A 20,220-nucleotide genomic window follows, 5' to 3' on the forward strand; every position below is an offset into this window, starting at 1 on the left:
CCAGTGGGCTAGGTCGGCATTTGGGACTTGCCCATCCTTTACCTGATTGGATAGTAAGAACTGAAGGGAAGTGTGCGATGACTGTTATATGATTGGGCTGAGGCCAATCAGGAAAAAAATGTTGGATGACCCAATTAGTGACCAGTGAGTAACTTTTCACAATTGTCATATTGAGCTCTACTGATGACATTAAAAGTGCAACTGCAACAGGGCAATGGGAGCATGTCACCTGCTTTGCCCTCACAAGTCCGTCCTGCGCCCCGGCTCGGGAGTTGAATGCTGGGCTCTCGCTCCAGCAGGGGGGCGTGGGGCAGGCAGGACTGTGAGGCAGAGTGCGCGCGGCCCTCACGCCAAAGCAGGGTTGGGAGGGTAGAAAGCTGGGGCGCAGGGAGGTGGGTTAAAGCAGCTTAGCCGCCCCTCCATGCGAGAGCCCGCAGAGCTGCCAGCTGCGGCGTCCCTCCCTTCTCTCCCCAGGGAGCAGCAGAGCCTCCTATGCCTGCAAATCCTGCAGCCCGCCCGCTCTCCGAGCATGCCATGCAAGCCGGTCCTGGCTGCACCGCACTGACAGCACAGCTCAGCCCCAGCAGGGGTCTTACGCTTCCCGCCGCAAGCTGCTCCACTCTCCTTCTGGCTGCTGTGCAATCTACAAGACAAAGGAGCTATTACTGTGTAAATGTACCTATCTGTATCCATTCACAATCAAAGGACTTCGCTGGCTTTCTAAACGGCCGGAGAGCAATTCATTGGGAGTGTGGTTCTTATCATATACGTCCTCCCTCCCTACAGTCTGTGATCTGCAGCTAGCGTCTTGATTGGCGGCGGTGCCCCCAAATCTTGGCACCCTAGGCGGCTGCCTAGTTTGCCTAGTGGTTGCACCGGCCCTGGCTGTCACCCTTCCCCTGACTATATATGAGGTAGCGCCATCCTGACCCCCCTCAGTTCCTTTGCAACAAAAGCCCCTGAGAGGAGACTCCAATGCAGAGAGAACAGAGTGTGTGTCGTGGAATACACATTTGCATCACATCTCAAAGAGCCACAGTTACAGTAAGTAATCGTTTCTTCTTCGAGTAGATGCAGACATGTAGTCCACTTAAGTGACTCGCGAGCATACCCCAGTCTGGAGGCAGGGCTTGGAGTCTACTGCAATAGGGATCACAGGACCACCCTTCCGAGGTCTTGTCTGCTCTGGAAGATGCGGTAATAGCATAATGATCTGTAAATGTATGTATAGATGGATGACCACATGGCCGCCCTGCATATGTCCAATATGGAAATGTCACTGAGGAATGCTGTTGATGTTGCTTGTGCCCTTGTGGAGAGAGCCTGTATCTACCAAGGAGGTGTAGCCAAAGCTATCTCATACCCAGCCTTGATAGAGGATGTTATCCATCTAGAGATGGTCTGGGCAGAGCCCACTTAGCCCCTTCATGCGGTCCGCATAAGACACAAACATGAACTGTGGGTGTGATCACAGCATTGTCTTATCCTTGGAGAACTGAGGGTAAGGCGGCTCAGCCATTAGGGTCTGCAACTCTCATACCCTTCTTGCTGATGTGATGGCTATCAAGAACATAGTTTTCTGAGACAGGAGTGGCAGTGGGTAGGATGCAAGGGGCTCTAATGGAGGGCCCATCAGAGCTGCAAGAACTGCGTGTAGGTCCCATAAGGGAACCAGTTTTTTCGACCAGAGGGTGTAAGCGGAGAAGCCCTTTCAGAAATCTCATCACCATGGCATCGGAAAAAACTGACTTCCCTTGTATCAGGGGATGGTACACGGATATTGCTGCCAAATGCACCTTCAATGAGCACAAGGCCTGATTTCTGAAGATGTTACAAGATGTCCTGGATGGAAGCTTCTGTCGGTTGGGTCCCGTGGGCCAAAAACTTCTTCCATTTTGCTAACTAGGCCATGCTAGTGGAGGACTTCCTACTGTTGAGTAGGACTTTTAGGACAGCCTCTGAGCACTGCTCTTCCTCTTCATTTATCCATGCAGCAGCCATGCTGTAAGGTGCAGAGAGCTGATCGCAGGATGGAGGGTGCAGCTGTGGTTCTGAGTGAGCAGATCAGGATGGAGAGGAAGCGATATGGGAGGCTAAATTGACAGAGGAAGGAGATCTGAGAACCAGCACTGTCTTGGCCATACTGGAGCAATGAAGATGAGCTTGACCCAATCTGCTTTGAGCTTGAGGACGACCTCAGGAATGACTGGAAGAAGTGGAAAGGCATACAAAAGATTCAACCAACCAACCAGCTGCAGTGAAAGGCATCAGAGAGGGAACCCCAGCTGAGGCCCTCTTGAGAGCAGAATAGTTGACGCTTCCTGTTTTCCCTCGTCACAAACAGATTGATCGTGGGGCTGCCCCATGTTGCAAAGATGACCTGGAGAACACTCTCCTTCACTCGTGGCACAGGGAGAAAACCCTGCTGAGATGGTCCATGAGATGATTTTGCACCCCTGGCAAATGGATTGCTATTGGGATGATTCTTCTTTGATGCAAAATTTCAACAGGTTGATCACTTCCAGGCAAAGTAACCTGGAATGCACCCCCTCTTGCTTCTTCACATAGTACATCACAGTGGTATTGTCAGTGAGTATGTGAACCACTGTGTGTTTGATGCGGTCCTGGAAGGCACGACATGCATTGTGGATGGCCCGAAGTTCCAGCATGTTGATATGGAGTGAGGCTTCCAACCACAGGCCCTGCACCCTCCATCAGTCCAGATGCGCCTGCTAACCCAGAAGGGAAGCATCAGTAACCACTGACTTAGTCAGAGAGGGCAGAGCGAAGGGGACTCCTTGGCACACATTCCATGGGGACTCCCACCAGCACAAGGAATTTAGGACTGGTTGAGGAAGGTGAATCAATCTGTCCAGGTAATGCAGGGCAGGGCAGTAAACCATCCTGAGCCACATCTCAAGAAGGCGCAGGCGCAACCTAGTGAACTTGACCACTTGTTTGCAAGTGGACATGTGGCTCCACAGGCTCAGACAAACACTGACTGAGAGGGGGACCCTGTGCAAGTGCACTGAGTGCACATTGGTTAACTGGGGACTGACTCTGCAGCTACAATGGGGGGATGGAGTAGAGAGTTTAAGCTCAGTATGTAAATAGCCATAATTTAGAAGTGACTAAGTGTTTCAATGAAAACTGGATTTGATTTAACCAAATTACAAAACTTAGGAAATCATATACTGTGCACATGTAGCACATTTTGTGTGCATTTTCCTAGTAAGATTTCAATCCTACTATCTAACTCTTATACTGAGACAGAGTCCCACTAAATTAGTGACACAGGAGGGGTCTGAATTAAATCATATTGCAGGATTGGGTTCTAAACTCAAAGTACTCAGTGAGGCTAAGAACAAGAACAAAGGTGCTGAAGGAGGGTTCTATGTACTTTATAAGGTGCACAGGAGGGAACGCCACTCTCTGATACATCTTTAGAACTCTGCAGCACCTACAATTCACAGGAGAGGAGCTCTCTCTTCCAGACCTCCTATGGCCCAGGAGTCAGGGTGTTCTGGTGATGACAGCAGCAGTTCCAGACTGGAATTTATTCACATTTTTAAAAAAATATTGTGTAAGAAAGCAATTCCTTTTTATGTTTACATTTCCCCCGTCTCATTTCTTAAAAAAATAAAAATAAATTCCACATAGAAAAACACAGGGATCGGTCCTGGGTCCAGTTCTATTCAATATCTTCATAAATGATTTAGATAATAGCATAGAGAGTACACTTATAAAGTTTGCAGATGATACCAAGCTGGGAGGGGTTGCAAGTACTTTGGAGGATAGGAATAAAATTCAAAATAATCTGGACAAACTGAAGAAATTATGTGAAGTAAATAGAATGAAATTCAATAACGACAAATGCAAAGTACTCCACTTAGGAAGGAACAATCAGTTGCACATATACAAAATGGGAAATGACTGCCTAGGAAGAAGTACTGTAGAAAGGGATCTGGGGATTATATAGTGGACCACAAGCTAAATATGAGTCAACAGTGTAAGACTGTTGCAAAAAAGCGAACATCATTCTGGGATGTATTAGCAGGAGTGTTGTAAGCAAGACACGAGAAGTAATTCTTCCGCTCTACTCTGCTTTGATTAGGCCTCAATTGGAGTATTGTGTCCAGTTCTGGGTGCTACATTTCAGGAAAGATGTGGAGAAATTGGAGAAAGTCCACAGAAGAACAACAAAAATGATTAAAGGTCTAGAAGACGTGACCTATGAGGAAAGATTGAAAAAAAACTGGGTTTGTTTAGTCTGGAGAAGAGAAGATTGAGGCGGAGACATGATAACAGTTTTCAAGTAAATAAAAGGTTGTTACAAGGAGGAGGGTGAAAAATTTCTCTCATTAACCTCTGAGGATAGGACAAGAAGCAATGGGGCTTAAATTACAGCAACGGAAATTTAGGTTGGACATTAGGAAAAACTTCCTGTCAGCATGGTTAAGCCCTGGAATAAATTGCCTAGGGAGGTTGTGGACTCTCCTGTCATTGGAGGTTTTTAAGAACAGGTTAGACAAACAGGAATGGTTTCGTTATTACTTAGTCCTGCCTTGAGTGCAGGGGTCTGGACTAGATGATCTATTGAGGTCCCTTCCAGTCCTATGCTTCTATGAGTAAGAGAACATTGAGGTTGCACAATTGAGTGTGGAGTCGGGAAATTGCACACTCAAACTGAACTCTGCCTCCTTACGCACAGCCATTACAATTCAAATTTAAATAAATTTAAAATATATGTGGAGATATACCTATCTCCTAGAACTGGAAGGGACCCCAAAAGGTCATCAAGTCCAGCCCCCTGCCATCACTAGCAGGACCAAGTACTGATTTTGCCCCAGATCCCTAAGTGGCCCCCCTTCAAGGATTGAACTCACAACCCTGGGTTTAGGAGGCCAATGCTCAAACCACTGAGCTATCCCTCCCCCAATGATCAAATTACATCACATACTATTTCTCAAAAATACTTTTTCCCCTACAACCTTAGATACAACATGTGTATGCTAGTGAGTCAGTAAAAAATATTTAGGAACAGCACACAGCAAACACTACCTACATCACTTATTACATAAAACACACATTACAAGAACACGAGTCTTTGTCCCACTCTAATGGTTTGCCTATATAAAAGGTTTATGAGCTTTCCACTACAGGACTTAGTCCTTTAGCTCAAGTGCCAGGGGCTCATGCTTTTTATGGTGAAGGTGCAGGATTCATACCCTGCTCCCCACCAAAGTGAGGTCAGTAATATACAGATTAAGGGTAACAATCAAGAGTAATAGTGAAAAATTGCTAGTATCCATAGGCCATCTGAGTTTACATCTATAGGTACGTCTACACTTACAGCAGCATGTAGAGTACGGACCTACATGCTCAGCTAGCCTGGGTAGAAATAGCAGCTTAGATAGTGAGGCATAGCTTAGAGTGTCCTACGTGCCTGAACTCTAGAATATACACCCTACCTAGCTCTCTACACACCCAAGCAGTGCCTCCCACGTCTAACTGCTATTTTTAGCAGTGTAGTGTCCTGCTGCCTCCCCACTGCCGGAGCCTTTCACTGCCTCGTGTAGCTATGCAGCACAGTGAGCATGGGTGCAGCTTTTCCTTGCAGTGTGACGGGCAGCTACACAAACCCTACGTGCCGCCGCCATGTAATCAAGGTCTAAGATAGCTGCATAATTAACTATTTCAGCTTATCAATTGCACCTAAGGAAAGCTGTGCTCTGCTCCTGCATGAAAAGAAAATGTAGAGAGTACCTGGTTGTTGCGTAAAGGCCTGATCCTATTGCCATTGGTTTCAATGGTTTCAGGATCAGACCATTGATTATTAACATAAGAGAAGACAATTTACATAAAAAGTAGTAATAATTTAAGATATACTGATAACATAGATAGCATAAGTATACAACACCACCACCACCCACCCACACAGAGAGAGTTTAGTAATACAACAGGTTGCTACACATGTACGCCTAAGGTCAAAGAAAAGGTTTTATGAAGTATAATTGAGAAATAATGTGGATCATGTAGTTACAGACTTTCATAAAGCATTCTCGTATGGGAGCAGCCTGATCTTTCAGTTGAGTCTGTGTGGGTGCGCCCCTGCTTCCTCACAGAACCCTGTTGACTTCCAGTTCCAGGACTGGGGCCCAACAATTCAGCAGGGATCTGCCAGTGCAGAGCAACTTGCAGGATTGTGACCTAGATTTGAGCAGGCTGCCTAGACTTGTTCATTTCCTGACTATTTTTGAGTACTTAACTCTGCAGCATAGGCCCTGTTTCTGAAAAGATCTATGCATGTGCTTTCCTTAACACATGTGAGTAGCTCCTCTGTACAGGGCCTCACCCATTACATTGTATGTTTATTAGTATAGTACAGGAAAACTCTTATTAGCCAAATTCCTATTATCTGAATTCCAGATCCCCTGAAATTTTTATACTGAAATGAATTTTGATTATATAAAATCCCACTGAATGATTCTGGTGATTCTGTAACAGACCATCTGAATTCCACTTTTTTGAGTTATCAGGATCCAAATATGGGTTTCTTTTTTACATTTCTAATCATGTAAATTTATAAACACATTTCTAATAGAAACATCCTATTCAAAATAGTCCAAACAGGATAGATGTAAAATTATAGCATTTTACATAGTCTGAGAATTTTCAGAAACATATTTTAAGATAGGTTACTAAAGGTTTATATTATATACTGTGACAAAGTTCCTCCTCTGCCTTGGTGGGTACTGCGCTTATTGGTGGATTTGCTCACCTCAGAGATTCATGGCAGCCGGGGCCGGCTCCAGCATTTCTGTTGCCCCAAGGAAAAAAAAAAAAAAAAGCCGCAATCGGCGGTGGCAGTTCAGGGGCAGGTCCTTCGCTCCTAGAGGGAGTGAGGGACCTGCCGCCCCCGAATTGCCGCAGGTGCTGCCCCTCTCCCTTGGCTGCCCCAAGCACCTGCTTGTTAAGCTGGTGCCTGGAGCCGGCCCTGATGGCAGCCCTCAGTTTGGCCACTTTTGCCAGTGGCTCAAACCTGCCATTCAGTCAGCTAACCTCATCACTGGCCAGCATGGGGAAAAGGAGGAGAACAATCCCTGCAGTCTCTGCTGGCCCACCTAGTGGGTCGGGGGACAGGCCAGAGACTTTCCCCTCTGGTGGGACCCACAGTCCAGGTCAACTCCTCTTATATCAAATAGGGAGTTGGGGGCATGGGGGGAACCCGGGCCTGCTCTCTACTCCGTGTTCCACCCCAGGTCCCTGTGAATTGCAGCTGTCTACAGTGTCTCCTGTAACAGCTGCGTGACAGCTACAACTCCCTGGGCTACTTCCCCATGGCCTCCTCCCAACACCTTCTTTATCCTCACCACAGGACCGTCCTCCTGATGTCTGATAACGCTTGTACTCCTCAGTCCTCCAGCAGTACGCCTACTCACGCTCAGCTTTTTGCGCACCTCTTGCTCCCAGCTCCTCGCATGCACCTCACTAACTGATGTGAGGTCCTTTTTAAAATCAGGTGACCTGATTAGCCTGCCTGTCCTAATTGATTCTAGTGGCTTCTTAATTGGCTCCAGGTGTCATAATTAGCCTGCCTTAATTGGTTCCAGCAACTTCCTGATTGTTCTGGATCAGCCTATTATCTTACTCAGGGAAAAGGGACCTGCTTAATCTGGGGCTAATATATCTACCTTCTATCACTCTCCTGTAGCCATCTGGCCTGACCCTGTCACAATACATAACACTATATTCAACACCACTGTAAATTAAAGTTTATTCCAAATAAAAGTAAACCAAGTTATAAATTGTGATTCAAATACAATAGGCAAGACCATCCTGAAACTCTGTTCTTATCTGAGTTCTTCTAAAAGCTATTACTCCTTTTATTAGAAACATTAATTTTTAGTTTTAACACCTTGAATACCAGAAAATATTTAATTTCTGAAGAAGTAAAGCAAATTCATAGCCCGTGGAAGGATTCTGATGCAACTGGCTATGTATTGCATCAGAATTTCACTATGTACAATTTTCATTGGCATGTGTTGAACTTTACATATTATGCCCTCCCACACATACTTTTGCTGCAGATCAACTGAATTTCAATAAATAATATGCACTTCCACAGTAGACATGAGATCTCAGTGTCTTTATGAATTTATAGGATTATTCCATATACATAAAAACCCACACAATTTATATAAACGGGATATGGAATTAGCCCACATTGTACGTTTCAATTGTAAATTAAATTTTACAATTAGTTATATGTATAAATATATATATAAATATATTTAGTGGTAAAATATTTATATTACTGTTACTAGCATATGTATTGTGATATAGTTTGCAAAAACAATGAAGTTCTAGTAATGAAAGGTTCCACTACAGAGACTGCCATTAAATCTTTTCTGGTAAATGGGAGAAAGCCTCTAGATTTCTTATATGAATTACTGGATTTGGAGGGTTCTTTTGTAAGAATCATATTCTTTTAGCATGTATTTCACTTTCTTCTATACATGTACTTTTTTGGGGAAAAAAAACTCATGTTTTTAAAATGAAGAACCCCTGTCCATTCTTTTCTTACCGCAGATAGTTGCTGTTACTGGTGGGATACTGGTGAGGATGATAGTGTTCAGGCTGGTTGTGCCAGAAAAGCATTTTAGGATGAGATGATGCACTGTGCTCTACTAAGAGATGGTCACTGCTGTGATGAGGAAGAAGAAAAGCAAAGTCAGAAATAAATTCAGATTAAAGCTGCTGGTTGGTTTCCTCTTTCACTGTTAGAGTCAGCTGTTGCTAGTGAGTTTGCCAGGGGTCAGTCTCTCTGGGGCAGGAAGGCAGGCAGCAGTAGTGCGACAGCAGTTTCTCCCTCTGCCCTCCTCCCCTCAGCACTTCACTAGTTTGTTCTGCTCTCAGCGGCCACGTTTTATTACTAGCTATCCTGTCATCAGGTGCAGCCCAGACATCAGCCACATCCAGCTGCTGATCTCCTCCCCTCTATTCCTCACTCTCAGTGCTTCCCTGTGCAGAGCTGCTTCCATTTCTGTGAACCAGAAGAGGAAGCTGCACTATGGATGAGGATAAAGGAAAAATGAAAGTAGCTTTTGATCCCTCCCCAACAAGCTCTCCCTTTGTGCAGTCCATTAAAAATACTTGATCAACATAAGCAACAAAAGCATTGCTGAAACGAGAGAAATGGGAAGCCTCAGGCATCTGTCTGAGGCAAATAGAATACACCAAATATTTGCCTAGGATCTGCCTTCTCCATAGTGTTTGATACTTTATCCCTTGTATCTATTCACTGTCTACATAGTTTCAGTGGCAGGCTACTACATATTGTAACATTATCCTACCATCTCTTTCCTCTCTCCTAGGGTTAAGCATTTTTTTCTTAATCAAAAGTTATCATTTCTGATTATTTGACAAAATATTTCCTATTTGGAACATGAAAAGTCTCTCGTTTCAATCTCTTTATACATTGATTTTAGTGGTTCTTCCTCTCTTTGGATCTACACTGCTAGTCTCTACTTCTGATGCCTTTTTCTTATTCCTCTTTTTCATAAATATAGTTTAGAACTCCTGTGTTAGACCCAAAATATTTTAGCCAAAGGTGTAGACAGCCAAGCACCATGAGGAGGCTTGGCAGAATTCAGATTTCAATTTTTATTTTTAATAAGTTTGACCAATATATATGATGCTTATTTTTAACCTTTTTATTTTTATTGATTTAAATGTTCACATTGGCACAAAATTATGGAAATTAAGCATTTCATCTCCTCCCCCCTTTCACAGTTACAGGAAATTATGAGGGAAGGTCAAGCAACTGGGGGGGTGCCAGACAATAATTATTTAATGACAGTAGATGTTGAGATTCAAAAAGTTAAAGCTTTATAGTCATTAAAATACAAATTGTCAACATCACATGTCAAAATATACAAAGTAATCAGCCTTAAATCAAAATCTAAAAGTCTCAAGCAGCATTTTTCTTGTATTCCCTATCTATACATTTCAATTATTATTGATGAAAATATTTTTTCATCTGTGTGTGTGTGTCCGGTGCAATCAACATTTATCAGCATTTACCAATAAAAATCTAATCCTTCCCAAGCCTAACCATGATGTACAATTTTTACTTCCTGCAGATATTAATTGAGCCCTTTATTAATACCAGGCCAGATCTATCTGCGCCACTGTGTAAGACCTCGATTCTGACTTCAGCAGAAGTCACAGGTGCTCATCAGCACCTCATAGGATCATGTCATAGGCAAGCATTTATGCACAGGCCAACTTTAACCATGCAGTAAAATAACATACTTAAATGAGACTGCTCATGTGCTTGCACTTAAATGTTCAGTTGCATCAGGGCCTTTGTGGTTACACTATGTAGCAGTGTGCATGTATATTACAAGTGGGGGGGGGGGGGGGGGGGAGAAAGAAATGAGCCAGTGTAGGTAAAAATTTCAAATACTATGAGCCCAACTCCCATTCAAGTCAATAAAGGAGTAAATGCTTCAGACTGTATTATTTACATATATTACAATTCAGTGAACCATTATATGTTTAGTCTTTTTAAAATACACATGAAAACCAAAAGAGTATGTTTAGTCTTTTTAAAATACACATGAAAACCAAAAAGACATTATATGATGGTCTAAAATTAGAGGAGTATTGTCTAGAGGTTATAGCATGAGACCTGGGACTCAGAATACTTAGTTTCCAATTCCCAGCCTGTGTAATCTTTTGTAAAATGGGAATAATTCTTCTGTTGAGAGTATTGATTCATTATTCATAGCGTATGAAGATCCTCAGATGAAAGGTACTGTTAAAAAGTGCAAAGTAAAATACTATTGTGGTACAACAGAACACTGAGCAATAGCATATGGAACAGTCTAGCTCAAGGGTGTCCAATCTGTGGCTCCGAAGCCACATGCGGCTCTTCAGAAGTTAATATGGGGCTCCTTGTATAGGCACCGATTCCGGGACTGGAGCTACAGGCGCCCAACTTTCCAATGTGCCAGGGGGTGCTCACCGGTCAACCCCTGGCTCTGCCCCAGGCCCTGTCCCCACTCCACCCCTTCCCCTGAGCCTGCCATGCCCTCACTCCTCCCCACCCAGAGCCTCCTGCATGCCACAAAACAGCTGATCGGGAGGAGCGGGGAGGGAGGGGCTGATCAGTGGGGCTGCCGGTGGGCGGGAGGCACTGGGAGCGGGAGGCAGGAGCTCATGGGGGGCTGCTGATGTATTACTGTGGCTCTTTGGCAATGTAAATTGGTAAATTTTGGCTCCTTCTCAGGCTCAGGTTGGCCACCCTTGGTCTAGCTGATCAGTGGTTACTATTTCAATACTTTCTTCTAATTAAAATTCCTCTGTTTTTGACTCCTTGTTATAGCAAAATAGCATAACAATATATTGATACTTATCGTCAACCAAATTTTAGTTGCTTTATATTGGGATAAACTACTCTGCCTCCAACTTTAATTTATTTACTCCTCGTTTGGAGTACTGTGGTATGAAACACTGCACATACTTCCCATTGCTCTTGACTAACCTCTAAACATGAAGGAATGCTGTTAAAAAAACCAAACCAAAACAACTTTCGTTCTTGCCTGTCCTGATGTTTGGAGACAAATAAGAATGAACATACAGTAAGTTCTTAGCCTTATCCTGTTTATTGATTGAGGGCTTTTCTTGTTTTGTTTTATAGCATTTCTTGGGAAGCATATAAACCACATACATTTCTTCAAAGGAGCACTGTATACATCAACAACAAAACATTGTTTATTTAAAACACTATAAAGCTTATGTTTTGCAAACGAAGACACCAACAAACAAAGATAGCCAGATCCAAGATTTAAGGTGGGATGTGAGACTGTTTTGTGAATGGGTGGACATGCAGTTCTGTTCACGCTTCAGTGACAGTGTATGAAAGTTTTAATGGTTGGATTGTTCCCAAAAGTTTGACTCAAATGTGATGCTATCTACATATGTGTAAGGCTAAGATTTTGTCTCAGTTATTTTTAGTAAAAGTCAGGGATAGGTCACGGGCAATAAACAAAAATTCACAGAAAAAAATTCACCGGTCCCTGACTTTTACTAAAAATACTAAAAATAATAAAATGGATGGGAGTGATGGGGGACAAACAGCGTTGCTGGGACTTGCAGCTCCTCCAGCTCCAGGGGCACTCACCCAACCTCAGCTGCTGGCAGCCCTGGCATTGGCCACTGGTCAGTTGTTCAAGCAGCTGCTGCTCCAGCAGCCGCGGGGCTGACAGTTGCTCCAGCCCTGCCCCAGAAGAAATCATGGAGGTCTCGGAAAGTCATGGAATCTTTGCCCACTGAGACAGAATCATAGCCTTACCTATGTGTCATACTGAGTTTGTGGAATCAATTTGTATGTGGAACCAATAGACTGATCAAAGTCTTCAGTTGATTATTAGATTGCCCTTTGTTATGAAACTACAGTAAGAACAGCTGCATCGAAGGTATCGGGGCCCTCCACATGCAGGCGGCAAGACTGGTTTGATGACAATGATGCAGAAATCCAGGCCTTACTTGCTGAGAAGCACCGCCTGCATGGTGCATATCAAAACAATCCATCCTCGGCGGCAAAGGAGACCGCCTTTATCAACACTCGCAGAACAGTACAGAACCGACTGTGCAAAATGCGGGAATTGTGGCTGAGCGCCAAAGCAGATGAAATACAGGCATATGCGGACAGGAACGACTATAAGCAGTTTTATGAAGCCCTTAACACACTCTATGGTCCACAGTCTTCTGGGAGCTTTCCCCTCCTGAACTCTGATGGTACTGTGCTCCTTACAGAGAAGACGCAGATTCTCCAGAGATGGGCTGAACACTTTGAAGCAATTCTCAATCGCCCCTCAGTCATCAATGATGAGGCCATTGACAAGATGCCCCAGGTTGCAGTCAATGACTCCATGGATGCTTCACCAGAAGAGGACAAAGTGAAGAAAGCTATCAATCAGCTGTCAAGTGGCAAAGCCCCAGGGTCAGATGCCATACCAGCAGAGGTGCACAAAGTCGGTGGACCCGTGCTGCTACGGAAACTCACTGAGCTGTTTCAGTCCTTCTGGAAGCAGGGAACCATTCCTCAAGAATTTAGAGACGCGTCCATCTTGCACCTCTATAAGAGGAAGGGCAATCGCCAGGTATGCGACGATCACCGTGGAATCTCGCTGCTTTCTACAGCGGGGAAAGTTCTTGCACGGGTTCTGTTGAACCGATTGATCACTCACCTGGAGAAGGGCTTACTGCCAGAATCACAGTGTGGCTTCCGCAAGGGACGTGGGACAATTGACATGATCTTCGCTGTGCGTCAGCTACAGGAGAAATGTCAAGAGCAGAATCGTGAACTCTGCACAACTTTTGTGGACCTCACGAAAGCATTTGACTCTGTCAGTCGCCAGGGCCTGTGGAGGATCATGTCGAAATTTGGCTGTCCAGACAGATTTATACAAATGGTACGTCAATTTCATCACGGTATGATGGCTCGTATCCTGGATGACGGTGAAACATCTGAGGCCTTCCCAGTCACCAACAGCGTCAAGCAAGGGTGTGTTTTAGCACCCACTTTGTTCAGCATGATATTCTCTGCCACCTTGACTGATGCCTTTCAACACTGCACTGAAGGAGTAGGCCTGAAGTATAGAACTGATGGGAAACTATTTAATCTGAGGCGACTGCGTGCCATCACCAAGGTGAAGGAAACTGTACTTCGAGACTTTCTCTTTGCCAATGATTGTGCTCTGAATGCTAGTACAGAGCCAGAAATGCAAGCCAGTATGGACAAGTTTTCAACTGCATGCAACAACTTCGGTCTCACCATTAACATCAAGACGACTCAGGTCATGCACCAGCCAGCTCCCCACCAGCCAGCTTCATACTCAGAACCGTCCATCACTGTAAATGGACAGAGACTTCAGACAGTGGACCACTTCACGTACCTGGGCAGTACCCTTTCCCGAGCAGTGTCAATCGATGATGAAGTAAACTGCAGAATTGCTAAAGCCAGCTCTGCATTTGGCCGATTGCGCTCCAATGTTTGGGAACGACGAGGGATCAGCCTACCAACGAAGCTGAAGGTCTACAGAGCAGTGGTGCTTCCAACTCTGCTGTACGCCTGTGAGACGTGGACTATCGGAGTCATGCATGAAGGCTCAATCACTTCCACATTTCCTGTCTGCGAAAGCTTCTAAAAATCAGATAGCAGGACAAAGTGCCCGATACTGATGTCCTTACTAGAGCCAGTCTGCCGTCAATTTACACATTGCTGATGAGAGCCCACACCAGGTGGGCCGGACATGTGAGAATGTCAGACAAACGCATTCCTAAACAGCTCTTCTACGGAGAACTCACTCAGGGAAAGCGTTCCCATGGAGGACAAAAGAAGCGGTTCAAGGACACGCTGAAGACCTCTTTGAAGTCCTTCGAGATCAACACCGCCACATGGGAAACCTTCGCACTGAACCGTTCAGCATGGCACAGCCTCATTCACACAGGCAGTAATACCTCTGAGGCGAGGTGTATTGCAGAGGGAATGAAAAGAACAGGGCAATTCTGAGTGATCCAACTTCCGGCACTTGGAGGTTTGGACACTAAATACTCACTGAGATTTAAAACTGAATATTTATAACAATTTATAACCATCTGGCTGTGGCAGGATGATGTAGACATTTTGAAGCTTATTTTTACAATTCACTTAATTGTAATTCAAGCAAATTTTATTGCAATGGAAAGCTGTTGGGCTGACAGTCCTAGAAATTTCAGTTCTATTTAAACACGGGCAGCAGCAGTGCAGCACAGTTCTTCAGCTGTAACGTGGGGTGGATCAGGCTTAGCGGTTAGAAAGTAGTTCTATTTCTGTCTGTCCCCAGTCTTTGGACTTTTTGTTGAAATTGTCAGCAACTACTGCCAATTATGATGGCAGTTTTGGGACGGAGATACCTATCAGTTAGGCACTGCTTTGAGACTATGGTCTAATTTCACATACGCCACTGAATAACTGTCAGGTAATCATGATATTTAGGCATTAGCCTAGACTGGATTTGAATTGGGAATACATAGAAGTAAATGGGATTGTAGCATATTCCTAGTGGCCTGAAACATCCAGTCCCTCAATTAATGTATTTCTGGATATGTGCATGATGTAGTCCTTTCTCAGTTACTGAAATGTCTCTACCCCATAACATTTTACTAATGTAGTTAGATGGTACTCTATTCTTCGGTACTGAAAAATGCAGTAAGTAGTCCATCAGGAAGATGTACTTCTTTATAAACAGAGCTCCCATTTCTCTTTTCATATTGAGGATTCGGAATCTTTAGCCATAAGAGGTCAAAGTTCAGGAAAGCATTAAAACATTTCTCTTTTGTGAACATATAAGTCAGGGGACAAACTCAAAGGTAACATTTTTACAGGGGTGAGTTCCATTAGCTCAGAGGTTCTTAAATTGGGGGGGTGCAAAATATATTCTGGGGAGGAGGGGGCATGAAATATATTCTGGTGAGGGAGGGGGCGTGAGATGCATTAGGGAAAAAAAATAAACTTACTGTGCACATTCAGAACTAGGCAGCCGGAGAGCAGCAGCTGCCGGCTGGGTGCCCAGCTCTGAAGACAGCGCTGTCACCAGCAGCAGTGCAGAAGTAATGGTGGCAATAACATACCACCCTTACTTATCCACTGCTGGTGGAGAAGGCACTGCCTTCAGAGCTGGGCGCCCAGCCAGCAGCCATTACTCTCCACTCTGCTTTCAGTGCTGGGCAGTCTGAGAGCAGCAGCTGCTGGCCAGGCACTAGGGGCGTAAAGAATTACAGATACAAAGAAGGGGGCTGCGATCAAATATGTTTGAGAACCACAGCACTAGTGAACCAAAGATTCACCCACTGACAGAGCTTACATAGAACCCACTAATAAGCTTCTGCCAGGTCCACTAAGAATAGAAGCTTTCTTGGAGAGACCGCAGCTTTGTTGGAGTGAGGAGCAAATGCTTTGGCTTGTCTCTGTTCATCGTGTTTCCCCCTTAATTTTTTACAAGAGAATTTTGAGACACACAGGATTTCTCTGAAGAATTATCTGTTGTCCAGGGTGAAAGCCAGAGCTGGTGCCTAGCCATTGAGTTAGCTGCCTTGGCTCTTGCTGCCAGCCTCCTGAAATCCATAGATCAACCAGACACTAATAAATAAAATAAATAAAATAAATTAATTAATGGAGATATCCCATCTCCTAGAACTGGAAGGGACCTTGAAAGGTCATCGAGTCCAGCCCCCTGCCTTCACTAGCAGGACCAAGTACTGATTTTGCCCCAGATCCCTAAGTGGCCCCCTCAAGAATTGAACTCACAACCCTGGGTTTAGCAGGCCAATGCTCAAACCACCGAGCTATCCCTCCCCCTCAAACCAATGCTTAGGGACATCTGATTTACTGCAAACTTGAATTCATCATGGTTCTGGAGGTCAATGCTTTTTAGGTAATTACACCACAACATTATGGCCCATACAAAGCATGTGACAGCCAGGGAGACTCTAAGGGCTGCTGAAGAAGATTCAGATATCTCTTGTGAGAGTGGCTTCTTCTCCAAGTGCTTGTCTATATGTATTCCACTCTTGGTGTGCACGCGCCACATGTGCTTGAGATCAGAGTCATTTGGCCAGCAGTGTCTGTTGGGGCTGCACATATGCACAAAGTGTCCTCTTGCTCCTATACTGCGGGCACAATGGGCAAAATGGCCCAACCACCAATCAGTCTCTTCTCACTGCCTGTGGCAGCAAGAGGGAGCTCCTCCGTGTCTGCATCTTCTCACATTCCTATTTGTTCTTACCTGTAAATAATTGTGTATATATTGAATTAGTTAGACTTGTAACTGCTCATTGGCAGATGTTTTTCTCTCGCTACTTTTGGAAGTTTTTATTTATTTTATTTTTTTCTTTTCTGACGGGGAGTTTTCTGGTACTGGGATTTATTAATGCCCCACCTTAAGTCTCCTGGATTTAAGTATTAATACACCCCTACGAGGTGGCAATTCCAGTAAATGAGAGGCACACTAGATGCCTTTTTTGTTTAGAGGAAGCATGTCTCCTTCCAATTCCTTAAGTCCCCAAAGTACTCAGAAAGGTCAGAAAAAATGCTGGCAGGGTCATGATAATGCCTGCCTGGTTGAGCCCCTTGTGGTACCCGGAGTTGATGATCTTATCAAGTTGTCCACTGAACCCATTACTCCTTCTGCCAGACTTAACATCAAATGGCAATGGGAATATCTTGCATCCTCCCTCCATCTCATGGCCTGGTTACTGGATGGATGTCAGACAGAGAGATTGTATTAAGCTGATGTCCAAAACATTCCACTGCAAAGTAGAAAAGATTCAAACCAGACAAGTTGCCAATTGGATGCTGCCAATTGGATAAGATTTGGGATCTGGTGTGGTCAGCATCAACTACCATGGGTTGACTCTCAAAAATCTTGCTATCTTGGACTATTTATGGTCACTAAAAAGTTCTGGACTATCAGTTAGCTCTAAGAGAGTGCACCTAGCAGCCATTTCAGCATTTCATCCACTCCTGCTGAAAGCTACAGATCTCTTGGCAGGCCTCCCTATACTGTATTTCACAGGGTTGAATTATTACTCAGACTCTATCCCAAGTCCTTACGTCAGATAGTTACGGACTGTCATTTAAATCAAATGATTGCTCTATCAATATTCTTCCCTAACCTGCACTCTAACCCGTGGGAGGTTAGACGGCATGCTTCGGATGTTCACAGGGCTCTGTCTTTTGGTTTACAGAGGATGAAATCCTTTAGATCTTCACTTAATCTATTTGTAGCATTTGCAGACAAAATGAAGGGTCAGATGACATTAGCCCAGGGGTCACCCAAATGGGTTTTGGGATGCATTAAGATCTGCTAAAATTAGCTAGTTTAGATTTCCAGATCAGTTTAGGACTCACTCCACTAGGGCCCAGGCATCTTCTGTGGCTTCCTTGACCTATCAGACATCTGCAAGGCATGTACTTGCAGTTCAACACACACTTTTACTAAACACTACTCCTGGGTAGAATCATTGAGGCCTGATGCTTCTTTTGCAAGAACTGTGCCACAATCTTTAAGTGGACTCTGAGCACCCCATCCCACCCTCCTTTCCATTACTGCTTAGGATTCTGCAAGAGTGGAGAATAAACAGACAAGCATGCAATGAAGACAAAAAAGTTACTTCACTTACAGTAATTGGAGTTCTTTTGAGATGTGTTGTCTATGTATCTTACAACCTGTCCCTCCTTCCCTGCTACTTTGGAGTCCTATAATTCCAGGTTCTGCAGTGGTGAAGGAACTGAGTGGCAATTGGGCCACTCAGTCCTTTATGCCCTCCATATAGGAGCATGAGTATACTTCACGTGCATGCACAGCCTCAATGTACACTGCTGGCCAACAGACTCTATTCTCAAGAGCATTGGGAACATGCTCAATGCTCACAGAATCAATATGCAGCAGCAGTAAAAAAAAGCTAACAGAATGTTAGTAAATATTAGGAAAGGGATAGATAATAATACAGTAAATATCACAATACCACTATAAAAATCCATGGTATGCCCACACCTGGAATACTGCATGTAGTTCTGGTCACCCCACCTTAAAAAGGATATATTATAAATTGAAAAGGTACAGAGAAGGACAAAAACACTGACGTTGTGCAGTCTATATGGTTTTATAAAAACTTGATAATAAGTCAATATAATGTAACTGGGATAGTTTTAGAGAAAATACGGTAATAAGTGAATATAACGTAACTGGGATATGCTTCATGCAAAAGGTCTCTTGTAAGGTATCATTACAAAGCTTATAATCTACTGAGTATGATCATCTGATTTGTATAAATGTACCACTCTTGTATCTAAAACTAGAAATATAAAATGTAACTCTGAGGGCCTATTGTAATTATGTAAAGTGTGGGCCATTAATGATGGTTTGGAATCTTGATGACTCCCATTAACCAGGACCATTGTCTGCAGATGGTTGTGTTTACCTGTTAGTCTTCCTGTATATGTGTGTGCTGGCAAGTGGGCAATGAAGTCTTGCAGTGACATGTGATCATGTCACCTGAACTGGAATCCATCTTTAACCTGGTGCTTTTCCAGTGAGGGGGGGTGGAAACCCAGAGGGACAAAGGGTTCCCGCCTTATGCAAAAGATATATAAAGGGGTGGAACAGAACAAAGGAGAGAGAGGAGCCATCATGAAGAATCCCCTAGCTACCACCTGAGCTGGAACAAGAGCTGTACCAGGGGAAAGAATTGTGCCCAGGCCTGGAAGGTGTCCAGTCTGAGAAAAACTTACTGAAGCATCTCTGAGGGTGAGATTATCTGTATTTAGCTTGATTAGACATAGATTTGCGCATTTTATTTTATTTTGCTTGGTGACTTACTTTGTTCTGTCTGTTACTACTTGGAACCACTTAAATCCTACTGTCTGTATTTAATAAAATCACTTTTTATTTAGTAATTTACTCAGAGTATGTATTAATATCTGAGGGAGCAAACAACTGTGCATATCTCTCTATCAGTGTTATAGAGGGCGAACAATTTGAGTTTGCTCTGCATAAGCTTTATGCAGGGTAAAACGGATTTATTTGGGTTTAGACCCCATTGGGAGTTTGGCATCTGAGTGCTAAAGACAAGCACACTCCTGTGAGCTGTTTTCAGGTAAACTTGCAGCTTTGGGACAAGTGATTCAGACCCTGGGTCGGTGTTGGAGACAGACGGGAGTGTCTGGCTCAGCAAGACAGGGTGCTGGAGTCCTGAGCTGGCAGGGAAAACAGAAGCAGGGGTAGTCTTTGCACATCATGTGGCAGCTCCCAAGGGGGTTTCTGTGATCCAACCCGTCACATGCTCAATGCTCACAGAATCAATGTGCAGCAGCAGTAAAAAAAGCTAACAGAATGTTAGTAAATATTAGGAAAGGGATAAATAATAATACAGTAAATATCACAATACCACTATAAAAATCCATGGTATGCCCACACCTGGAATACTGCATGTAGTTCTGGTCACCCCACCTTAAAAAGGATATATTATAAATTGAAAAGGTACAGAGAAGGACAAAAACACTATTAGGGATATAGAACAGCTATGACTGGGGTGTGCAGAAAGTGAATAAGGAAGTGTTATTTACATCTTTACATAACACAAGAATGAGGGATCAGAATGAAATTA

This window comes from Terrapene carolina, unplaced genomic scaffold, assembly GCF_002925995.2.
Source record: "Terrapene carolina triunguis isolate 2854851 unplaced genomic scaffold, T_m_triunguis-2.0 Scaffold33723, whole genome shotgun sequence".
Taxonomy (NCBI): Eukaryota; Metazoa; Chordata; order Testudines; family Emydidae; genus Terrapene; species Terrapene triunguis.